The sequence below is a fragment of the Pteropus vampyrus genome, unplaced genomic scaffold, assembly GCF_000151845.1.
Source record: "Pteropus vampyrus isolate Shadow unplaced genomic scaffold, Pvam_2.0 Scaffold143, whole genome shotgun sequence".
Taxonomy (NCBI): domain Eukaryota; kingdom Metazoa; phylum Chordata; class Mammalia; order Chiroptera; family Pteropodidae; genus Pteropus; species Pteropus vampyrus.
In genome coordinates, this window is record NW_011888924.1 from 379,935 (window position 1) to 390,685 (window position 10,751).

At 39.7% G+C, this 10,751-nt stretch overlaps 1 long non-coding RNA gene across 1 annotated transcript; it reads left to right on the forward strand.

The window, feature by feature from the left end:
- The first annotated feature begins 6,580 nt into the window (after nucleotides 1-6,580).
- Nucleotides 6,581-8,434, forward strand: LOC111744879. Its single transcript, XR_002782372.1, has 3 exons — nucleotides 6,581-7,023; nucleotides 7,439-7,528; nucleotides 8,419-8,434. It is a non-coding gene; the product is annotated as an uncharacterized LOC111744879 (long non-coding RNA).
- The last annotated feature ends 2,317 nt before the right edge of the window (nucleotides 8,435-10,751 follow it).

Here is a 10,751-nt window from a genome sequence, read left to right on the forward strand (position 1 = left end):
GTTTTCAATGGAAGTTTCATTATGTAGACACGATTGCTTAAATCATTGGGCATTGGTGAGGAACTTTATCTCCAGCCCTTTCTCTCCTCTGAAGGTGGTGGCAGGCAGAAAGTTCCAATCCTCTTATTGTGCTGGTCTTTCTGGAGACCAACCCTAAGGGCGACCAGTTACCAGACATCTCATCAGCAAAAGGTACTCTTATCACTCCTTAGATTCAAAGGGTTCAGGGCTATGAGCCAGGAATCCGTACAAAGGCCAAATATTTTCTATTATATCGCAACATGAGAGACTGGCCAGTAATTTTTCCTTCTTGTAATATCCTGGTCTAATTTTGTATGGAGGTTATGTTGGCCACATAATAAGAGTTGGGAAGTATACTCTGTTTTTCTATTCTCTGGGAAAGTTTGTATAAGATTGCTGTTATTTAAATATTTGCAAGAATTAGCTGGTGAAGTCATCTTGGCTGGGAGTTTTCTTTGCAGGATGTTCTTGAATAACAGATTCAATTTATTTATTAGATATTAGAAATTCAATTTTTCTTCACTTGATTTTAGAAAGTTACATTTTTCAAGAAATTTTTCCATTTCATCCAAATTGTCAAATTTTTGGTGTAATTTTTTTAAAAAATAATATTCTCTTACTAATCCTTTTGATGTCTGTAAGATCCGTAGTGACAATCTTTTTCATTTCTAATATTGGGAATTTGTATTTTCTCTTCTTTTTGTTGTTAATATTTCTAGGAATTTACCAATTAATAATTGGTAAATTTGCACTTTCCAGAGAATCAACTTTTGATTATGTTAATTTTCTCTTGTATATTTCCTATTTCACTGTTTATAATCTTTATTATTTAATTCCTCCTATTTTCCTTAAATTTCATTTATGGTTCTTTTAATAAGTCTTGAGATAGAAGAATTAATCATTGATTTTCAATGTTTCCATTTTTCTAATATGTATGTTTTTAAGATTATAAATTTCCCTCTCTGCTCTGCATTAGCTGCTTCCTGTAAGTTTTTATAAGTTATGCCTATATTATCATTCTGTTCCAAATATTTTCTAATGTCTGTTTGCATTTCTTCTTTCATATGTGGATTATTTAGAAATACATTTTTAAATTTCTAGGCAATGAATATAATCTTTTTATTATCGATTTCTAGTTTAATTACATCGTGGACCAACAACATTCTCTGAATGATTGTAATGTTTTGAAATTTACTGAGGCTTTATTGTTCACTATATGGTCAATTCTAGTATATATTTCATATATACTTAAAAATGTAAATTCTGTCACTGTCGAGTACAGTATTCTATGCGTAACAACCAGGTCATTTGTTAATTATGTTTTTTAGATCTTCTATATTCTTATTGGTCTTTTATCTGCTTGCTGTCTAAATTGTTGAGGAAGGTATGTTAGTCTTTCACTGTGATTGTGGATTTGTCTCTTCTTTTAGTTGTTTTTCTCTTATACATTTGAAGTTAGGTCATTGAGTACATACAGATTTGTGAATCAATCTTTCTGTTGTATTGATCCATTATATGTCCCTCTTATTACTAGTAATGCTTCTTGCCTTAGATATGCTTGATTTCTTTTTGCTTGAGTTTGTATAAGCTGTCTTTTCTCGTCCTTTTAATCATTCTGACTCCATATATTTGTTTCTCAAAAGTTACATATAATTGGGTTTTGTTTCTTTATCTAATCTCAGTCTTTTACTTGGATTGTTTAGTCCATTTACATGTAATTACTTGATATAGTTGGGTTTATTCTTACTTTCTTACTATTTGTTTTCTATTTGACTCATCTGTGTTATGTTCCTTTTTTTCTTCTTTGCCTTCTTTTGGATTAATACAATTTTATCTCTTATTCTATTCTGTACCCCAAACTTGTAGGTTATTTATTCTGTTGTTATACATTATTTTCTTTTAGTTAACTTAGAAGTTAAAAGACATGTAACAAATTATTACTTTTACCAGTTTCCTAGTACTGCTAGAACCTTAGAAAACTTTAGCTTCCTAATAGATTATCCCCTTCTTCATTTTGTGTTGTTGTTGTACATTTTTAGTTCTATGCATATATTTACATTCCAAAAGACATGGTAATTGTTGGGCTGCCATTTAATATTCATTAATAATTATCCATATATTTATTCTTTCTGGTATTATTCATTCCTTCTTGCATTTCCATGTTTCTGATTAGGATCCTTCATTTTCATTCTGCAGACTAATTGACAACAAATTCTCTCTGGACTGTTGTGACCAGGAAATTATTTTAAAAATATTTGCTGGTTGTTTTATCAAATTATTTAGCAGAAAAATTATATTTGGCCCAAATATTTCGCCTTTCTCTTATCCCCATTCCCTATTCAAGCCATTCTCGATCATAAAATTGGGGAACGCCGTAATGCCTCTTATGGGGTGAGGGTAAAGAGCCTGGAAAACATCAGCTGAGAATACTGAATGAAGACGAGGGGGATCGAAGTAAAATGCATTATGATTAATGTCATATGTATATATTTTTATTTAAATATAAAATCAACTTGAACATGTACAGATCTCTCTGTATGTTTTCACAAACAAAATGTGGTACATGTACATTAAATCATTAAATTTCGTTTAAAGAAGTAGGATTTTGCATGATACGAACACATTCATTGATGTTCAAGCAGATGGCTTCCTGAAGAAATGTGACTTTGCGCTAGGTGGCTGTCTTCATCAGACCTCCCTGACTGCCCCATCTGTGACCTTCCTCCCTTCCTTCTTTCCTCCCTCCCTCCCCATCTCCCTCTCCTTCTCTTTTAAATTTCAGCCGTCACCATTCATTAAGCATATACTATTGTCAGGTTCTTCGCCAGTCTTATATGCAGCGGCTCATTAATCCTCACAACAATTCTGTGAATAAAATACTATTACTATCCAGTTTTACAAATAAGAAAATGGAAGCTCAGAGGAGTTAAGTAACTTGCCTAAGGTCCCTGGTAAAGGCAGGGAGGGTTTGCATCAGGTCTCACTTCTGCTTTCTGCTCTAGGTCTAGGCGTGTCTTCTCCTTGTATCTCAGCTGCTCTGACTCACTCTGACTCAGCTGTCCCTGGATATTTTCCCTGGAAGTGCAGGAGCTGAAAGGCACCTTAGAGGTCACCCAGGCCAACCCTCTCATTTCACTAAAGAAGAAACTGAGACTTGGACCAGGTCAAAAGCCTGACTGTGGTCACACTGCAATCAATCAATCTCCAATTCCCGGTGGTTCCTCTTTAGAGGCACTTTTCAAGTATACTAAATGATTACCAATGTAGATAAATGACAACTGGTTGTTGGAAACATATGTAAAATATACACAAAGCCAGTTACTTTTGGAATTTATAATTAGAAATGGAGAAAATACCTAAAAGCGACAAGGCTAATGATAGTTGTATCTCAATGGTAGACAAATGTGACTATCTTATGGAATTGATGAGCAATATTTGATTAGCAAATTATGTGCAGTCATTCTTAAGATCATGTACAACGTCACAGAGGAAAGGTTATTAAGTAGATTTATATAGGTCCTGGTTCTTGGATGTGTTAAATGGGTGCACATGGAGATCATAGAGAGGATATGACTGCCAGTTCACCCTCGAGCTGGACCGAGTCTCCTCACCCCCTCCCCTGTCCTTTGAATGTACATTCTGCCCACTGTCCCCACAGTGGAAGCCATTTCCAACAATTTAGCCTTGAAAGAGCAATGTGTTGTTGAGACCATGTGGATAGCATGTGAGTGAATCCTGTCAGGGCCTCTACATAAACTTTTAAGATACTGGCGGTGGGTGTGGACATCAACTTGTCTTGTGGTCTCCCAAGAAAACCTTGAATGTAAGTTCTATCGCTTAGTAAACTTGCCACCTACCAACATGGAGTGAATTGGCACTTTCTTCAGTCTCCCCTGCCCTCCATGTATGGGGGACAGTTTCAGATTTCACCCAGGAAACTCTCAAGGTTTTGAACCAACAATGGGGCCAACAGCTACCTAAAATTTAGAAAGAGACCAAATATATAGAATGAAATCAGTCGTCAATAGAAAGGACTCAAGACACTGTTTACGAAGACCCCAAATCCAAACTTGGTGACCTGGGTGCAGTATCAGGGAGGCACAGCTGGATAGGGGCTGTAAACAGAAAACTTTAAACCGAGTCAATTGCATTGTACTCTAGCTTGAGAAAGAATTGGGGAGAACATTTCTGAAAAGGATGATCAGACACAAAATGACATCCTGCCTCTAGCACCAAAATGAGTGCTTTTCACTCATGAAAATGAGTATCTAGCCAACCTGACAGGTCCATCTGTAGAGTGAAAACACCTGATGACATTAAACTTGGATATCATTCTCATTGTTCCGATTTCATGCTATGTGTCTCCAACATGATATACTGTAGTATGAGAATCTAGACTCTCATGTAGATCTTCTTTCAAGAAGGAACACACTGTTGGCAGATAAAATTCTCCAGCTGATTGATAATTATATTTTTCACTAGAGAGTATTTAACTCACACTCTAGCTTTATACAGCAGTACTTTTTGAGTTTGGGTAGCATTAGTGTATCTTCTGAAGCCTGCTTACCTCTGTGCAAACTAATGAAATGAAGTTTCCAGCCCTATAGAGTGAAGGACCAGATACTGGAACAGGGACACTCCAACATGTTACCATCATCCTTAGGCAGGTCTTGCTTGAAACTGCAAGTTTAGTAACCTATCAATAGGTCACTTAAAGTTCTCCTTGACAGAGGTTTGTGCCAAACATGTGAAACGACCTCACTAAGAGCTTCTATTTTTACTTCAGTAACTAAACAATCTTGAATGAGGTTCCAGACAATCCTTGCACTAAATTTTATTCTATAATGTTAAGGTAAGTTTCCATTGAATGTCACTCAGTGCCTACAATGCACTTAAATGTTTTTTAGCTACATTCTATTTATAGGAGAAAATGGTAACCCTACCTTACTAAAATGGGTCCTTGTAGAGTCCATGAACAAATTTCCTAGGTTTGTCATTGTCTTGAATTTGTAGAATTTCCTCTTGGAACAATTAATTTCTTCCAAATAATTATTCCCATTGTTTTATAATTGTATATTGGTAATATTTGCTCAGTAATTTTGAGACATTATCTTCTGCCCATGATAGTATGTAGGAGGAAGGGTAAGGAGGGTTCACTTCCTTTTCTAAATGTTATGTGGCTTGCAGTACTTTATTAATTATGGACGCTTTTCTCCAACATTTATAAAATGAGAACTATCCTTACTGAAATCCAGTCAGATGATTTTCAAAAAGTAGTTCTGAAATGCCTTTTGAGAAGTGAGAGTGCCATGTGAGTAGGTCTGAGACCAGGTGAATTATTTATGTCAGCATTTCCCAAAATGTGTTCTGGGGAAAACCACATTGCAGAGATATTAATAGGCTCTTACTGAAGTTTTTCTAGTCAAAATACTTGAGAAACACCAGGCTAATCAAAGTTAGAAGAGTTCCATTACTGCAGAACTTCTCAGAACGGATTAATATTCTATTATTAACTGTGCTAAGAAACCATAGTTCAAATCCCTGATTTATCTTTCCATCTTTTATTTTCCCCTCAGGAACCCATCATGGTTAAAGCTTTTTTATGTGAAACATTCCCCAAGACAATCTTAATCAACAAATATTAATCAACAAAAAGAAGACTTAGTAAATCCATTTCACAAAACACACATCACTGCACAATCACACACAGGACAGGATGGCAGACATCATCCTCATTTAAAAATTGACACCCCAACTTAAAAATACAGAATTAGGGCCTGTTTTCGTTTTCAAAAGTTTAGGCAGTTAGCTCCTGTGACAAGTGACTGCCCTGGAAGAGAAAGAACCCAGATAGTGTTTTGCAAGTAATCTAAATTCGCGAGAGTCCCATTTCTCCTTGGTAAGAGAACGTGATTCCACGTCATTCCGACCTTCTCCACCGCGGTACCTTCAGGTCCTTTATCCAAATTGCATTCTGCATATCCCTTTACCCCATTCTTCTCTCAGGGCCACAGTTCCTCATAGGCTAACTTAACTCTCTCGAATCTGGCCACAATTCAAAACAAAGGTACTTTCTTTTTTGTTACTTTTTTAAGTGACAAGTGAGTAATTCCCTCAGATACATGAAAACAGGCCCTGAATTATGTATTTTTAAGTTGAGGCGCCACTATTACTTTTTACGAGCCAGTTGGCCTCGAATAATTATAATAAGGAAACAAATCCACAGTTCTGGGTATCCAGGTACCGATTCGAAGGCATCACTACGGGGAAAGGGACCCCGGCGCCATAGCTTCAAGGTGGTCCCTCCGTGAAGCCTTTTACCCCGCCCTCCAATTGCAAGTCGTGCGGGTCCGCGGAACAGGACCCGGCCCGGCTTCTGGGGCCCGCGCCGACGTCACACGACCCCCGTGAACCCGGAGCACAAGTGTACAAAGAAGCCTGCCAAGTTACCACCCGATGCCTATGCACTCGGGTATAGGCGGGTAGGGCGGAACCGGAAGTGGTCCGCCGGCGGAAGTCCGCCTTCCGGGAGCCTACGTTTCCTCTCTAGGAGATTGGAGGGATCCGTATCTCTATGGCCTAGACCTCGCAAAACCCTGCGGCGGGGCAGAAAGGGGGCCCCTCCCGGCATCGCGGGGTAGAACGCAGATAAATGTCTTCGGGTCACACATTCCTGCCCTTTCCTACCCGTGTCCACCTGGCGGCACTACTAGCAGAGAGTTGGAAATTGCCCTCATCAAGATTTTTAAGAAATGTAGAGGAACACGGTAGGGCATCCCAAAACTTTCATGCAGTAACATTGCTAAAATGACCCTAAATTAAAAAAAAAAAAGTTTTGCATTTGAAGTATCTTTTCAGCTTGAACCCCAGGCTAGGCCTGGACCTGCCGCTCTTTTCTCACAGACCTAGCCCGCTTGTCCCCCAGTACTGAAGGGATGAGTGGGCACACCTGTCCTTCCTCTCACCCCCAAGGCCCCAAGTGGCTCATCTGTTGATTCAGAGGTTCGTATTAACCAATTTTTATATACTCTCTTATTTAGATGTTCCGCTCTCAAAACAGAAAGGGAAAATTATGCAAATATAAATACAGAATCTAGTAAAATCAGAATCGTCTAGCCTTGAAAAACATAATGGCATCCAACACAAGGGTGTGGTGAAATTAGTTCATTCTGGGCAAACAGAATGTAAATATGCAATCCTGTTGAAAAACTACTCGACATTCTACATCAAAAGCCATTTAAGGTGTTCAGGCTCCTACCCATGAGAAACCATCTGTAGAAAATGTGTCCCAAGCAAATAATCTAAGAGAACGGAAAAGCATTTCTGAGGAGATTTTACAATGGACAGCTGTTGATTTTGCTTGTACAACATTAAGTTTTCTTTTTTTTCTGATTTCAACACTATTTTTTGTCTGTAGGAAACACAGCGAGCTCTCAATTTACTTGTGGAATGACTGCCTGACCTGACTCAGGCCTTGTCAATCAGAATGTCCGAGCATGGCTTGGAGGTAAGGTATGAAATCAGAGGCCAGGCTGCCTGGTCCCAATCCCGATGGCTCTGCTGCCTAATAGGCAGGTGAACTTCAGCTCGTTGTTTATCCTCTCTGAGTCTCAGTTTACTCATTTGTTGAGTGGGAATGCCAATAATAGATATCTACCTCAGAGGGTTGTAGTCAGAACTGCATGAAGGGAACAGGTGTACTAATGCCTCTTATATATATATTACTATTATCATTTCCTACTTCTGTGCCTCTGAGCAGGCTCTTATCACCTTTCCTTTCTTTTCTTTTCGCCTTCCACATACTTCAGTATCATCTCCTGCCTTAGCCCAGAATTATATTTTCTATCTTTTCTCCTGGAAATACCTTTGTAATGTAAGCTCTGACTTTTTTTTTTTTTTTTTTTTTGTAATGCAAGTGTCTGACTTAAGCTTTGATTGCCAAGGAATCCACTTCAAAGACAGCTATCTCAGTAAACATTTTGTCAGCCACACGGGTAGATAAAGAGTCAGGTGGCCTCCCCTCCCCACCCTCTGACTCCTTTGTTTTAGAGCTCTTGCTGACCAATTGTGATACTTGTTTGTTTTCTCTTCCTGCTCTCTAAATTCCTGCTCTCATGTTTTAAATTAACCAATAAAGTGTGAGCCTGAGAAACCCCCAATAAAAGCAGAACTACTCACGCGTGCACTCTCCCTTCCCCTGTTCCCCCCCCTTAAGTAGTGTACAATTCATTGGTTTTAGTATATTAACAAGGTTGTGCAACCACCTTCACTATCAAATTCCAGAACATTTCATCAACCCAAGAATAAGATTCTAACTTATTAGCGGTCACTCCCCATCATTCATTCCTCCCCTAAAGTTTTGTACTTTTCACAAAACACTAAATTTTGTGTCTGTAGAGTGGCTCGAATTTTGAATCCAGAAGGCCTGTCTACCAAAGATAGAGAAAGGAAGGAGCAGAACTGGCTTTTCCAAGGTTCAGATGATATAACCAGTCATCTGTCCATCCATCCATCATCCATCCATCCATCCATCCATTCATCCATCCATCCATCCAGAAGAGAGAGAGAAGACAGAGAAAGCAATATTAGATCCACACACAACAGCAAAGAGAAGTGAGCATGGGCGAAATAAATCTTCAAATGCAACATCTAAATAAAGTGGAAGTTATGGATGTTAAAAAAAAAAATTCTTGCAGGGGTTAATGTTTTTATTTTCTTCGCATTTCCTGTATCAGTCATCTTCCTGTATCCTTCCAGACATTGTTATTCCTGGGGAAACCAAGGGGAAAAGCAGAAAGGGCAGACCTTTGGAAAATCCCTTGCTTTAGAAAACCTTAAGAAGGAAACTTGCTCTCTGTTGACCTCTGGGCTGTTCACGAAGGGTGGTGATGGCTGCTGGAAGCGGGAGGTGGAGCTGGGCACCCAGGACTTGGTGCCTGAGCCACCTTACACAGGCAGGGGCAACATCTGAAGGTCAGTAGAGGACCCTCCCTCGGCTGGCATGCGTTCAGTTTAAACATCCTTAGCAGGATGGGCATGTTTGACAAGAGAAGGGGACTTCAGTAAGACTATACAAGTGGAGTGCACCGAGTATGACATTTTCTTGGTGGGGGTCTTTCTTGTCCCTCACCCTGACCCTCTGCGATCACTGTGGCAGGAATGGTTTGGGTATGTCGATGGTGGCGTTCAGCTCTTTTGAATGTCTGTCCCATGGGATCCTATTGTGGGTGGCTGGTCTAAGTCCAGAGGGACCTTATTTTATCAGGAGCACTAAATCCTACTCTGTCAGCCTTTGGGCTGATCGAGCTTTTTATTCTACTTAGAATACTAAAGTCATGATTTTAAAATAGGAGACTTGAATTCATCAAGTCTGATACTTTTTTATTACTAGTAAGAAACTGCAGAGTCAGAGATTAGGTAATGTGATCATAGTTACCACCCCTCACCCCCACCCCCAACTAATTCACAGTGACAGAAAGTCGATCAGTGGGCTTCCTGGGGATGGTAGGGGGAGAGATCAACAAGGACACAAGGAAACTTTGAGGGGAGGTGGGTATGCTCTCTGCCTTGACCATGAGTGTAGTTTCAGAGGTGTGTACGTATATCAGAACTTGTCAGTTATACACTTTAAATATGTGCAGTTGAGTGTATGTCAGTTATACCTCAGTAAGCTGTTAAAAAAAAGTCACATATCAGGTTAGAGGCAGAGCAGGAACCAGAATACACATTTTGTGCCTTCACACTTCCCCTTAACCCCAGCACTGTCTTAAAACCAAAGCCTGTTTCAAGTTGTGAAAATGCCTTTTCCCATAATGTCATTTTCAAAAAACTCTATAGTTCCAAATTTTATATAATGAAAAGTAATAACACCCTTAACACAAAGGAAGCAGATGCCATTCAGCATTTCCAATCTGAACTGGTCTGTAGGTAGTCAGAACTGTACCCCCAAGGAGTTGGGGGTGGGTGGGGACAGAGCAAAGTGAGATTTTATTCTATTTACCTATGTTTACCCCCTGGCAATGTTTGTGAAAAGTATTATCTCTGGATGAGTCCAAAGAATTTACTTAAGAATAAAAAAGATAAGGATGAGGTTTTTATAGGACTTGACTTTGTGATATAGTTGGTGGCCCCCATGAACCAAAATTGCCTCTGAACATTTTCTGGATGAGGAAGAGGCAGGAAACCTTCCAGAAAACTTCGAGCTCTTCTTTTCTCTCTTCCTGGTCAAACCAGCAGGTCGGCTGGTCCTGTCTGCTCGCTGGGTAGAGAACAGGGCCCTCTGGCGTCCCTACCCGAATACAGTTTCATGAGCTATTGCCTCTCTAGCAGCAGCTAGGAAGAAACGTGCATGCATCCTAAGGCGTTTCTTTCCTCTGTATGATTTTTTAGAATTGCAAATGGAATACACGCTTGTCACAAATTCAGACAAGACAGAATTATATAAAATGCAAACAGGTGGCAGAGGATAGCAGTGGCCCAGGGAGTCAGACGTCGTCAACGTGATTTCTGTCCAGGCAGAGAGATGCCTGTGCAGGTGCAGGAGGTGCTGTTACTGAGTTGTCCGAAGTGCTTGGGGACACAGGATCAACTCTGAGACCTGTCCTCTGGGCTTCCATGCTGTCAAAGACATTTAACCCATTGTGCTGCTTCTGCATGGTTTGCCTCTCCATCGTCCCTCTCACCCCAAATCCTTTGTCTTCCCGTCCAGCTCTGTGCCCCAGGAGGCTGAC